General features: G+C 37.4%; 1 non-coding gene across 1 annotated transcript; it reads left to right on the plus strand.

Moving 5' to 3' along the window:
* Positions 1-12,359: 12,359 nt before the first annotated feature.
* On the plus strand, positions 12,360-12,466 carry LOC121231726 (small nucleolar RNA R71). The gene has a single exon (XR_005929781.1). It is a non-coding gene; the product is annotated as a small nucleolar RNA R71 (small nucleolar RNA).
* The last annotated feature ends 1,575 nt before the right edge of the window (positions 12,467-14,041 follow it).

Genomic DNA, 14,041 nt, shown 5'->3' on the forward strand with positions numbered 1-14,041 from the left:
AAGTTCTTTGACTTCGATTATAGGATTGAGGAATCCAAGTGAAAAACCAAAACCACTTTTCTGGTAAGATTTTTGAGGACGAAAATCCCTGAAGGGGGGAGAAATGTAACATCCTGATTTTGGGCCTAGTCGGAACAGTGGTTTTGGGACCACAAACTTGATGAGAAAAATTGATTTTTATTATATTTTTATGGTCTACGATTTCACGGAATGATTTCGTAAAAATTTCGTTTGAAAATTTCGACGTTTGGGTACTCAATTTGGTTAAAAGGACTAAATTGTAAAAAGTGCAAAAGTTGAGTTCTAATGTTAGACGTGTCTAATTGTTAAGAGTTTTTAAATTAAAGGTCTTTAAATGGTAATTAGACCATTTTGAAGTTTGTGGACAAAAATGGACATGGTATGATAGGTTTTTAAAAGTTTTTCATTAAGGGCATTTTAGTAAATTGGTAATTAAATGAATTTAAAATGCCAAAATAAGCCAAATTTTCTCATCTTCTTCCTCATGGCCAAATTTTTCATGAAAAACACCATGGCTAAGGTTTTCAAGCTTTCCAAGCTCATTTGTAAGTGATCCCGAGCCCCGTTTTTAATGTTCCTTACATTTTTGAAGTCCAGTAACATGTTCTAGCTATTTCTACCATTATTTTGATCTAGGGTTTCTGTTTAAAAATTTACCCATGAATGATATGCATGTATTTTGATGTTTAATGGTAGAATATGAAGCTTGAAATTGTGTTAAACAACTTTTGCTAAGTGATTTTACGTGAAAATGAGTAAAACGGCATAATCGGTAAAAATACCTAATGTTCATAAGTACATCTTAGAGTGCGAATTTGATGTTGCCATAGAAGGGAAAAATGATCAACATTTCATAAAACATGAGAAAATAGGATGAATTTTAATCTCCGAACCTTGGGGCAAAAGTGCAAATATGCAAAAGTTTAAGGGTAAAATGAAAATTTTTAAAAATATGATTTTTGGACCCGTATGAATAATGTGACTAATTATTAGATGAAATGTGATATTATAGCTGAAGGAAATCTAGATTCGGGCTTAAATCAGGAAAATACAAGGTTATGGACTAAAATGGTAAATTGTCGTTTCTGGATCGAGGTAAGTTCGTGTGTTAATAATAATGCAATACCATGCATGAATTGTAATTCTCTGTTGATATGACATAAATTGTATGATTTAGTATGTTTAAGATAAGTTGAAGGATGGTATGTATGATATGGAAAAATGTAATGCTTGTTGTGTCATGTGAAATTGAATGGCAAATTATTGTTACATGAATTGAGTGTTAAATTACTATCACTTGGGTTGTATGAATTGCTACACGGTTGTACCTGATGAGATTTCGACAAGTTTGTACGTAAATAATTTATCGATTCTCTTTATTTTATTATATTTTGTTATCATATGAAATGTGGCTGCCTATAGAATGACTATTTGTTATAAATTGCAAATTGAAAAGGGACTGTGAATAAATTTGTAACATGTTGGAAAGTGAGGAATTTCCCGGTTGAGCTTTGGAATAGAAACAATACAAATGATCTATTGTGAGGTCACGTGTGTAGTACTAAGTGCAGGCTACTACGTGTACCGGATAATTGGTCGCATGTGTAGTACTAAGTGCAGGCTACTATGCGTACCCGATAACTTCGATCACGTGTGTAGTACTAAGTGCAGGCTGCTACGTGTACCAGATAATTGGTCGCATATGTACTACTAAGTGCAGGCTACTATGCGCACTAGATAGTCTTGTCTACAAGTGTGAAAATATGTGCAGGCAACTGAGTATCAGTTATTATTCCGAAGAGTTCAACGGGAAAATCGATTAAGTAAAAATACATGTGAACATGATTATATGATGAATAAGTGCAGGTATATGTGTATGAAAATTATGATCAATGTGCTCGATATTTGAGTGAACTTCGATAAGACAAAATGGATTAAGTGAAATTATGTAAGAGTGAATTTTAGTAGTAAAATAGTGTTGGATAGCAACAGTTGTATGACTTTGAAAATTCACCAAAAAATGTGTAAGTTGAATTAAATTTCAAAAAAGTTATGGAATTAAATATTAAAGAGTATATTTTCATATAAAAGAAACAGCGAGAGCAAAAGAGTTCTATATTATGTGATATTCTAATTTTTGTGAGATAGTGTTAGAATGAATTCGAGATCCCCTATTCTGACTTGGAAAAATTGTTAAAAATTGTACAAAAATAATTATGAGTTATAATTTATATGAATAGAATCGTCAATGAGTCTAATTTCAGGAGGAATAGACAGGGACATCATCCGAGTCCTGAAATATGAGATAAATAATTTATAGTGGAGAGAGGTCAAAACTTTTAGACAGCAAAACAGGGGAAAATTTAATGAATAAAATGTACTAATTGGATAAACCAAAAATTCTGGAAACTTTTTGGGAGAAAGGTATATGAATCTAGTTTCATGTAAAATTAACAAAACTAAATTTGGAGTTTTTTAGATTCAGATATGAATGATTTAGTAACTGTAACTCGATAAAACAACTTAACCTGAACATGTGTAATTGTACAATTATAGTGTTTTATCTTGAAAAGCATGTTAGTAATTGCTTATTAATTTCATATGGACTTACTAAGCGTAAAGCTTACCCATCCTCTCTATTTCTTTAGTATTGGCAGGTCGTCTCGGGGTTGGAGATCGTCGGAGGCAAAATCACAGTATCAAACTATCATTTTTGGGAGAATTAATTCAAATATTAGAAATATCAAGTGAGTGGCTTGTATAGGAAGTTGGTTTGTGATATGTATTATTATTATGATTTTGATCATACGTATCAGTCTGCATTGAGTTATCGTATATGATCATGAGATGTGGTCCTTATCCATTATGGTTTATAAGTTTAATTAATCATGCCATGTCCTATGTTTTGATGTAATGATATAGTTAGCTTTGTTTGTTATGCATGATTGGTAATACATCAGGTAAGTTAAATGCAGGCCAGTGGATCATGAATTAAATGGAAATGAGTAATGTTGCCTTGAATATGGATGTTTAATAGACAAATTGGTAACTACGTTATGATGGTATAAAATGAGAAATAGATTTAGCATGTCTAGTTCTAGTTAATGTAAGAATGTATATTATATACATGATGGTAAGCAAATATGTTTAAAGTGAAAGACATGTTATTGCATGATTATGGATGTGTAAGTGCTCATTTATGCCACATTATATGCCTTTAAATATGAGTCTATGCATGTGTTCGAAAAGTTTTGAATTAAATGAAATTTTATGGCCTGATTTTCGTCTATGTGTATGGTTAAGTCTGGTAATGCCTCGTACCCTGTTCCGGTCTTGGATATGGGTAAGGGGTGTTACACCAACTGAACTAAAGAAGTTAAAAGCACAGGTACAAGAGCTGACGGATAAAGGATTTGCAAGATTGAGTTTTTCACCTTGAGGTGCTCCCGTACTATTTGTTAAAAAGAAAGATGGTTCGGTGAGGCTATGTATAGATTAACGGCAACTGAACAAGGTAACTATCAAGAATAAGTATCCTTTTCCAAGGATCGATAATTTGTTTGACTAGTTGAGAGGAGCCACTGTGTTCTCCAAGATAGACTTGAGGTCTGGCTATTATCAGCTGCGAGTTAAAGACTCGGATGTACCCAAGACAGCTTTCATGACGAGGTACTGCCATTATGAGTTTCTTGTCATGCCGTTTGGGCTGATGAATGCACCGGCCGTGTTTATGGATCTAATGAATAGGATCTTTCAGCTATATTTGGATAAGTTTGTCATTGTGTTCATTGAAGACATCTTGATTTACTCCAAAGATGAGACAGAGCATGCGAAGCACCTGAGAATTGTGTTGCAGACTTTACGAGAAAAGCAACTGTATGCTACGTTTAGCAAGAGTGAGTTTTGGCTTCAGGAAGTTGGATTTTTGGGTCATATTGTTTTGGGTGAAGGTATCCGAGTTGATCCAAGTAAGATCTCCGCCATTGTCGAATGGAAACCACCTAAAAATGTAACTGAGGTTAGGAGCTTTTTGGGCTTAGCCGATTACTATCGAAGGTTTGTGAAAGTATTTTCTATGATAGCAACTCCGATGACGAAATTACTACAGAAAGACGTTAAGTTTGAATGGATGAAGAAGTGTTAGCAAAGTTTTGAGAAGCTGAAGACATTGCTGATCGAAGCCCCTATTTTAGTATTGCCTGAGCCGAGAAAAGAATTTGTGGTCTATAGTGATGCATCTTTGAATGGATTGGGTTGTGTACTCATGCAAGATGGCAAGGTGATAGCCTATGCTTTATGGCAGTTGAAGTCACACGAGAAGAACTATCCGACGCATGATCTAGAGCTTGCCGCCGTTGTTTTTGCCTTGAAAATTTGGAGGCATTATTTATATGGTGACACTTGCCGCATATTCACTGACCACAAGTGTTTGAAGTATTTGATGACTCAAAAAGAATTAAATTTGAGGCAACGGAGGTGGCTAGAGTTAATCAAGGATTACGAACTGATTATTGACTATCTCCCGGGAAAGGCGAATGTGGTCGTTGACGTGTTGAGCAGAAAATCCTTGTTTGCATTAAGGACCATGGATGCTCATTTGGCATTACTTGATGATGGTTCAGTCTTGGCTAAGCTAGAAGCTAGGCCGACATTCCTTCAGGAAATCTATAATGCTCAAACTAATAATGATGACTTGCAAGCTAAAAGAACTCAATGTGAGTCAGGTATTGAATCAGATTTTCGGATTGGTTCTGATGGATGTTTGATGTTCAGAGATAGGGTTTACGTACCCAAAAATAATGAACTTATTCAAAAAAAATTGCAAGAAGCACATAACAGCCGTTTGTCAATTCACCCAGGAAGTACCAAGATGTACAACGATTTGAAGAAAATGTACTAGTGGAATGGCATGAAAAGTTATATTTCTGAATTTGTGTTAAAATGCCTAGTATGTCAGGAAGTTAAAGCTGAACATCAAGTGCCTTCAGGTTTGCTACAGCCTGGTATGGTCCTCGAATGGTAGTGGGATAGAGTTACTATGGATTTTGTGATAGGATTGCCATTGACTCTGAAGAAGAAAGATGTTGTATGGGTCGTAGTAGATAAGTTGACGAAGTCGGCTCATTTTATTTCGGTGAGGACAGATTACTCCCTCAATAGATTGGCCGACTTGTACATTTCTAAGATTGTAAGATTGCATGGGGTACCACTGTCAATTATTTTCGACAGAGACCCAAGGTTCACTTCGAGATTCTGGAAGAAATTACAAGAAGCCTTGTGATACGTGATATTCGTTATAGGTTTTAAAGATTTATGAAAGAATCGTTCTTGAGACTAACTTATTATCACGATTAAGGCAAGTGTACATATCGAACAGTAGTATAGTTCAGCAAGATCGGATTGTCAGACCCAAAGGAGCTACGAGTACTAGTATTTACTTCCTTTTTATTATCTAGCCTAAAAATTAAGAGGTTTGGTTATTTAAACTAATTACTAACTAAGAATGCACAGAAAGAAAATTTGGGAAAATACGTTTGGGAAAATTTGATTGATTAAGACAATAACTAAGGAAAAATCCACCTAGACTTCAGTTGTTATTTGACTCTGAATAAGACGATTTATTCATTTGACTTGATCCGTAAAAATCCCTAAGTTATATTATTATCTCTCTCAAGACTAATAACGTCTAACCCTATGTTGAATAATGAAAATCTCTTTCTAATTAACACCCTAGAATTGCATTAAATCGATCTATGGATTCCCTTATTAGGTTTCATCCTAATCCGGCAAAATCTTATCCCCCTATCTCTAGGCGTGCAATCAACTCCGCTTAATTATGAAAAATTTACTCTTAGACAGGGTCTATTCCTCCTCTGAATAAGAGCTTAACTTGAATCAATATCCTGGAATATCAAAACAAGAATTAATAACACATAATTAAGAACAAGTCAAATATATATCATACAATTCGGATAATAATAACAAGATCCGTCTTAGGTTTCATTCCCCTTAGGTATTTTGGGGTTTAGTTCATACTTATGAAAGAAAACATCTCAAAAGCATAACAAAACATAAGAAACCCCAAAACTCCTAAAAGAACTTGAAGGGAGATCTTCAGTCTTGATGATAAATTCGGCTTCTGAGATGGATCAGTCGACTTTCCTTGAGTAATTCTTTGCTTCCTCCTCTGCGTCCCCCTTCTAAGTGCCTCATCAGGTGTTTAATTAGGCTTTAGAATCCTAAGAGCCCCCAAAATTGGCCTTTTTCGAATAGGGTTATACTTGGGCTCGGTAGGGACACGCCCGTATAACACGCCCGTGTGTGATTACTCTAGCTCGTGGCCAAGGCTGTTGAAGAGGCACGGGTGTGTAGTATACTTGTGTAATTCGTGCTTCAATCCTGCCAAAGGGACACGACCATGTGACACGCCTGTGTGAGAAAGTCCAGGCCATGTTATTTACCACGTGGGTTTGTTTCCTTTGTTTTTGGCCCGTTTCTTGCTCCTTTTACTCTCCTATGCTCATCTAAGTATAAAACATGAAATTAAAGGATTAGGAGCATAAAATTCACCAATTATAAGGAGAAACTATCCATAAATATGCTAAGCATGGAATAAAAATATGTATAAATTATGGTTTATCAAATACCCCACACTCAAGCATTTTCTTGTCCTCAAGCAAAAATCCTCAACTCATAATCAAAATAAATTCTTCTCAATTTATAATCCCTACCAATAATATCTCAAAATAATCCATAAGTACTCATACATTAAAAATTCAACTAAAAGTACATCAAAGTTTCAAACATTCCAAGTTGAGCATTTTATCACGAAAACATATGTGTCTCCCCTCATTTAAGTGATTACCTTTGATCAAAATATCCCAGAGTTTAACATCCTCACTAAAGATTCACTCAAATCACTCAAGGTGTTTAAGGACATTAATAAAAGCACTCACTAGTCAATATGAAAAGTTATTACCATAGGCTTGCTTGAAAATCAAATCTCCACCACTATATATTGAGCTGATACATCAATCAAAAAGGTCTTTTTAGAGGGTTGTAACGTGGCTTTGGCTAGGGGGTGTGGTCATAAGCTGAAAGAAGATGTTAGAATCGAGATTGAATTGAAAAATTATCTAGCTAGAAAAATAACTAGTCATCAGTTGAATACAAGTGAGCTTCTTCTTAGAATATGGAACTCAAGCTCAAAAATGACGAATTACTACTAATATGTATTGAAGTAATTTTTTTTAGAACAAGCCAAATACATAGAAGAACAAAACATAGCTAAGCAATTACTTCAAATCAAATCTCGACAAAAATAGGGATCAAATTAAGGGGATTTCAACAATAGTGGGTTATGGGTTAATATTGAGGGTAAATTAGTTAATGGTTTGTTAGGCTCAAAGGGGTTCACTAAGGGTTAATTATGAAGGTAGGATTTTGTGGAGTGAGTGGGTTAAACCTAAGTGCCTTTATCATCTTGACATATCAAATCAAATGGTATGGTCTTGACATGCATAATCAAGCAAGTTCTAAAATAACAAATCAAAACTGACGCACTCATAATGAAAGTAAGCATGGAAGGAATAAAATATGCTCTAAAGGCTCATGATCTCACAAAAATTATGGCTTTTTGATGTTCAAATTTGTGAATTTCAACTCAAGATAATACCTAAGCTTAGGGAAACAACCTAAAAGTTTTTAATTCTTCAAAAATCAACTTATCATGCTTGATTCCCTAATGTCCTAAAGTTTAAACAATCAATGCATAAATACCTATGTTTTAATTCAAGACATATCAATAAAAATCATAAATTAATCAAAATTTATTCTAATAGTGATATGAGTGATTCACGCGAGAATAAGACAAAATTCAGGTATTTCTAATAATGATATGAAAGACCCCCTACACTTAAGATGTACATTTCCCTCAATGTACAAAGAAAGATATATTGAGAAAGATAGATATATAATCATAAGATAGGGAGAGAAGGGAAACTTCCCAAATGATGCATGGACTCCTTGAATTGGAGTCATGGAGAATAAACGGTGAAAGCAATGATGAGGGTGGAGGAGGATACTCCGGTGATGGTAGAGGTTGGGTTCCACAAATGCTGCGCCAAAAGAATATTGTATCTCAAATTGGCTATGGTCGTGGTCGAGTAGGGCATGGCAGTTGTGGAGAACCTTTCGCAGTGGAGTTTTAAGTTCCTGAGTAATAGTGAGCTTTGGAGCTCTTTATAAATGTAATAGAATCAGGAACTTTTTTAGGAAATATATAAGGAAGAATAATTACTTGTAATGAAATAATCGAAATTAAAAATTGTAAAATGATAATTAAAAAACCTAATAAAAATAATCTTAAAGAAAAATAAAAAGTTGTCTTAAAATAGAATAAAAGTAAGAACATAAAATAATAAATAAAATTTTTTAAACATCTTCATCGCTAGATGGTTCACGAGGTGGGGGTGGCGATGAGATGTGGAAGTGCTAACAAATCTGCTGTAGAGTAGCATCAATGTTATCGAAGTGCTGAAAACTCTGCTACTCGAATCGAGTAAGGCACTCAGAGATGTCAGCGTATGAAGCTGCCGCATGAACTGGACGAGAGGGGGGTGGTGGCTGAGACGGTGGGCCCTCATGACGTGGAGGGACATCATCAGTAATGTCGTCTGGATCCTCCTCCTCAATGGACTGGACAAGGAGGTACTGAGGAGGGTAGGTGCCACGTTGTTTCTCGATCATCCTCATACTTAGCATGCTCGAGATACCCTGTGGGGACATTTGGCCGATGAGAGTGAGAAAGGATGATTGGGCTGCTGTGTTGAAGAGCCTGAAGTGCCAAGCCAGTCGAGTCACATAGGGCCCGATAGAGATGACCCCTCTTCTATGCTGCTCCGTCTGGTGGTGAATGGCGAGGGCAATAAAGTAGGCGAGGTCGATGATGTGCCCATTTGCCATACTCCATAAGAAATAGGTGTCATGGGTGGTGATGACCCCAGTGCTCTCTCGTCTCCATGTCAGAGTGTGAGCCAAGATGGCTTGTTGATACCTCAAGGATGGAGGGAGAGCCGATGCCTTGGAGTGGCTAGGGTCGTAGGTGGCCGAGGCAGGGACGAGGTCCCTCCAGCATTTTGAGGGGGAGTAGTAGATGTGGCAGTGGAGGGTGTTGAGTTCATTATCATCCATGAATTCCTCCGTGTATAGTCCTAGTGCAATCCCGAACTCGGGTACGCTCAACTGGCGTACTAGACCACCAAGGTGGAACTGGACCGTTCCAAGATCGTCGAAGCTTTTCATGACGGTCTGAATATGGAATGTCGAGCAGAGTTCCAATGTAAACTCGAGATACGTCAGCTCAAGGATCTCAAAGAAGAGCCCCTACAGGTCAGTCGTTAGGAGGGCTCGGACCGCGTCAGCCAATTGAATTTACTCGAGTACGGCCCAGTCAATGTAGCGAACCACATCTAGGGGTCAGGCCCGTAATATTTGATATAATTCCTCCTAGGGTCCCAAGGGAACCTAGAGGAACGGGTGCCTAATCTCCGTGGTAGGACTCGAGGATGACACTGCTCATTTCCTCTTCTTCGAGGCAGGAATAGTGGTCTTCTTACCACGTGAGGATGACATTGTATGCCAAAAGAAGGAGCTTGAGGCGTCAGAATCGGTGTTGTATGCGGCGTATGGGTGTGGGGGTAGGACATGTGAAGTTGCAACGGCTAGGGTTAGGGATTTTTAGGGAGGGAGATGTTGAATAGTGTGGGGTTTATATAGATTTTGTGGCACACGGCCGTGGGACACGCCCGTGTGGCCTAATTTTTGCCTGTGTGCTTCGCAAATTTTGAATTTGGGCTCGTCTAACATTCGGCCCACGCCCGTGTCTTGCTTCATTCGCTTCTCCCACGTCCGTGTACATAGGTCCATGCCCGTGTTCATTTTGACAGTGTCGACCATGGGTGATTGGCACGGGCATGTCGCACGCCCGTGTTAAATTCTCAGTTTCAACCATGATTTTGAGGCACGGACATGTGTCTCGCTCGTTTTGTTTTGGTAGTTTAGCCCACGGCCCTATCGTACGGCCGTGGCAACTTATTGCATCCCGTGTGGGGCAAAAAAAATCTTGCCCTATTTTCACACGGCCTAATGCACACCCGTGTGCCTGGCCGTGTGATCTTTAGAAAGTCTGCGTTCCATGATTCGGTTAGTGTGTTAGGTGTTAAAAGCTAAAATTTAAAGAAATTAATAATGTTACTGCTCGGGTTGCCTCCTGAGAAGCACTTATTTATAGTCTAAGCTCGACTTACCTCTCTGGTGTGTGATCATGGTGGCTCGAGGAGTTTACACTCCTCATTCCTACTATCAATTTTGTCAACATAGGGTTTAAGACGAGTATCGTTTACCTTAAATGTGCCAAATTTGGGATGAATTACCTCGACTATACCATATGGGAAAATACTGAGTGCCATAAGAGGAATTTCTTCATTAGGTTCAGAAGTGGCAATGCGAGGATCTACTGCATCTAGTAGTATTTTGTCTCCAACCTTAAGTTGATTTGGTGAGGTATTGAGCTCGTCCTGGCTCGATTTTGGTTTATCAGGTGTTGTGAGGTATTGATCTCGTCCTGGCTCAGTTTTGGTTTATTGGGTGTTCTCGGTTTCTATGTCTGCCATTCATCTAGCTCCTCAATTTGTAGCCTTCGTTCTTCATAGATAGGTCCTTTGTTGTTGTTTGAACACGGCTCATATGTATTCTTCGAAACTATTTCCTGCATAAAGGGTGTCACTACATGATCAGTACTAGTAGAATGATTTATACAACCACCTTTAATTTTTGATGTGTTACTCGAATTACGAGCTTGAAGGGTGATTGTTTCGTCTCCCACATGAAGTGTGAGTTCACCTGTACCAACATCAATAATGGTTCTAGCAGTCGCTAAAAAGGGTCGTCCAAAAATTAAAGGTACGTTACTATCGTCTTCCATGTCTAGAACAACAAAGTCTACTGGGTATATAAATTTATCGATCTTGACAAGAACATCTTCAATGATACCCCTGGAAAATCTAATTGTTTTATCATCCAATTGAATGCTCATCCTAGTTTGTTTGGGTTTCCCAAGACCTAGCTGTTTAAACATTTTATAAGGCATAACATTAATGCTTGCTCCTATGTCAGCCAATGTATGATGAACATCTAAACTACCAATTAAACAAGGAATCGTAAAACTCCCTGGATCCTTCAAATTTTTGGGTAGCTTATTCTATAATATGGCTGAATAAATTGCATTCAACTCCACATGCGACGCCTCATCCAACTTTTGTTTATTTATTAAAATCTCCTTTAAAAACTTGACTACGTTTGGCATTTGCGAAAGGGCTTCAATAAACGATAAGTTAATATGTAGTTTCTTTAAAAGTTTAAGAAATTTACCAAATTGTTCATCTGATCGGTCTTTCCTTGTCGCATTGGGGTATGGCACACGAGGTTTATATTCTGTACTCATCAGCTTTGGGTCATTTTGGCCTACCTCATTCTTACCTTTGCTTACCACCGTTTTTGGCCTTGGTTTTGCAACTAACCCTTCCTCATCTTGAATGGCAATCACGTTGAGTTGCTCCCTTGGGTTAGATTTAGTGTTGCTTGGCAGGCTACCTTGTGGTCATTCAAAAATTAACTTGGCGAGCTGTCCAATCTGAGTTTCGAGCCCCTGGATTGATGTTTGTTGATTTTTGAGTGCCATCTCGGTATTCTAAAAATGAGTTTTTGACACTGAGATGAATTTGATTAGCAGCTCTTCAAGGTTCGGCTTTTTCTCCTGCTGGTACGGTGGTTGCTGAAAGCCTGGAGGGGGTGGTGGTCTCTAATTTCCTTGGCCTTCCCCTGAAAAATTTGGGTGGTTCCTCCAACCTGCATTGTAAGTATTGCTATAAGGATTGTTTTGAGATCGAGGATTGTTACCCATGTAGTTTAACTGCTCGTTCTCCATGTTGTGGCCAGAAGATGGGTATTCTAAACTTCTTGATCCACCTCCACTTGCTTCGCACTGCATTACTGGGTGAGCCTATGAAGAATGAAGAAAACCATCAATTTTCTTATTCAAGGGTTCTAACTTTTTAGAGAGCATGGTGACCGAATTGACGTTATAAACACTGGCTGTTTTCGTTGGCTTTGTCCTCATGACTTGCCACTGATAGTTATTCAGTGACATCTCCTCTATAAATTCGTAGGCATCTTCAGGTGTTTTATTATTGATGGTTTCGCCAGCAGCTGCGTTAACCATCTGCCGAGTCGAAGGGTTCAGGCCATTGTGAAATGTTTGAACCTATAACCACAGTGGTAACCCATGATGAAGGCATCTTCTCAAGAGGTCCTTGTATCTCTCCTATGCATCGTAGAGTGTTTCTAAATCCATTTGCACAAAATAAGAGATATCATTACATAATTTAGCTGCTTTAGCTGGCAGAAAATATTTTAATAAAAACTTTTCAGTCATTTGTTCCCAAGTAGTGATTAACCCTCGTGGTAACGAATTCAACTACTGTTTAGCTTTGTTTCTCAACGAAAAGGGAAACAACCGTAGGTGAATGGCGTCATCAGAAATGCCATTTATTTTAAAAGTGTCCCAAAATTCTAAGAAATTTGCCAAGTGAGCATTGGGATCTTCGTCCTGCAAACCGTCAAACTTAACAAATTGCTGTATCATTTGAATTATGTTAGGTTTCAGTTCAAAAGTATTTGCAGCTACAGTAAGTCTAACTATGCTCGATTCAGTTCCTGTTAAAGAAGGTTTCGCATAATCATACATAGTGCACGGAGCAGGATTCTAATTAACTGCAATCGTAGGAGGTAGAGAATTTTCTTGGTTTTCAGCCATCTCCCCGGTTGTGGTTGAAGTATCGTACTATTGCTCTTCCTTTGTGTACCGTAAGCTTCACCTTATTTCTCTTCAGTTTCTGCAAACTGTGTGATCGAGCTCACTATCAAATAGTAACGGTCCTTACGGGTTTCTTCTGGTCATAAACTAGAAAAAACTATCAGAAGAAAATAAACGAAGAATTAGAAAAGGAAATAAAAATTTAAATCCCAATAAAAGTAAAATGGCTAAAGTAATAAAAATCGAGTGTTCCTAATATCCTAGTTCCCCGGCAATGGTGCCAAAAACTTGATACGTGATATTCGTGACAGGTTTTAAAGATTTATGAAAGAATCGTTCTTGAGACTAACTTATTATCACGAATAAGGCAAGTGTACCTATTGAATAGTAGTATAGTTTAGTAAGTCCAGATTGTCGAACTCAAAGGAACTACGAGTACTAGTATTTACTTCCTTTTTATTATCTAGCCTAAAAATTAAGAGGTTTGGTTCTCTAAACTATTACTAACTAAGAATGCACAGAAAGAAAATTTGGGAAAATACTTTTGGGAAAATTTAATTGATTAAGACAATACCTAAGGAAAAATCCACCTAGACTTCACTTGTTATTTGACTCTGAATCAGAAGATTTATTCATTTGACTTGATCCGTAGAAATCCCTAAGTTATATTATTATCTCTCTCGAGACTAATAGCGTCTAACCCTAGGTTGAATAATGAAAATCTTTTTTCTAATTAACACCCTAGAATTGCATTAACTCAATCTATGGATTCCCTTATTAGGTTTCACCCTAATCCGAAAAAATCTTATCCCCCTATCTCTAGGCGTGCAATCAACTCCACTTAATTATGACAAATTTACTCTTAGACAGGGTCTACTCCTCCTCTGAATATGGAATATCAAAACAAGAACTAAGAAAACATAATTAAGAACAAGTCAAATATTTATCATACAATTCAGATAATAATAACAAGATCCGTCTTAGGTTTCATTCCCCTTAGGTATTTAGGGGGTTTAGTTCATACTTATGAAAGAAAACATCTCAAAAGCATAACAAAACATAAGAAAACACAAAACTCCTAAAGGAAATTGAAGGGAGATCTTTAGTCTTGATGATGAATCCAGCTTCTGAGATGGATCAATCGGC

This window comes from Gossypium hirsutum, chromosome A06 (genome assembly GCF_007990345.1).
Source record: "Gossypium hirsutum isolate 1008001.06 chromosome A06, Gossypium_hirsutum_v2.1, whole genome shotgun sequence".
NCBI classification, from domain to species: Eukaryota; Viridiplantae; Streptophyta; class Magnoliopsida; order Malvales; family Malvaceae; genus Gossypium; species Gossypium hirsutum.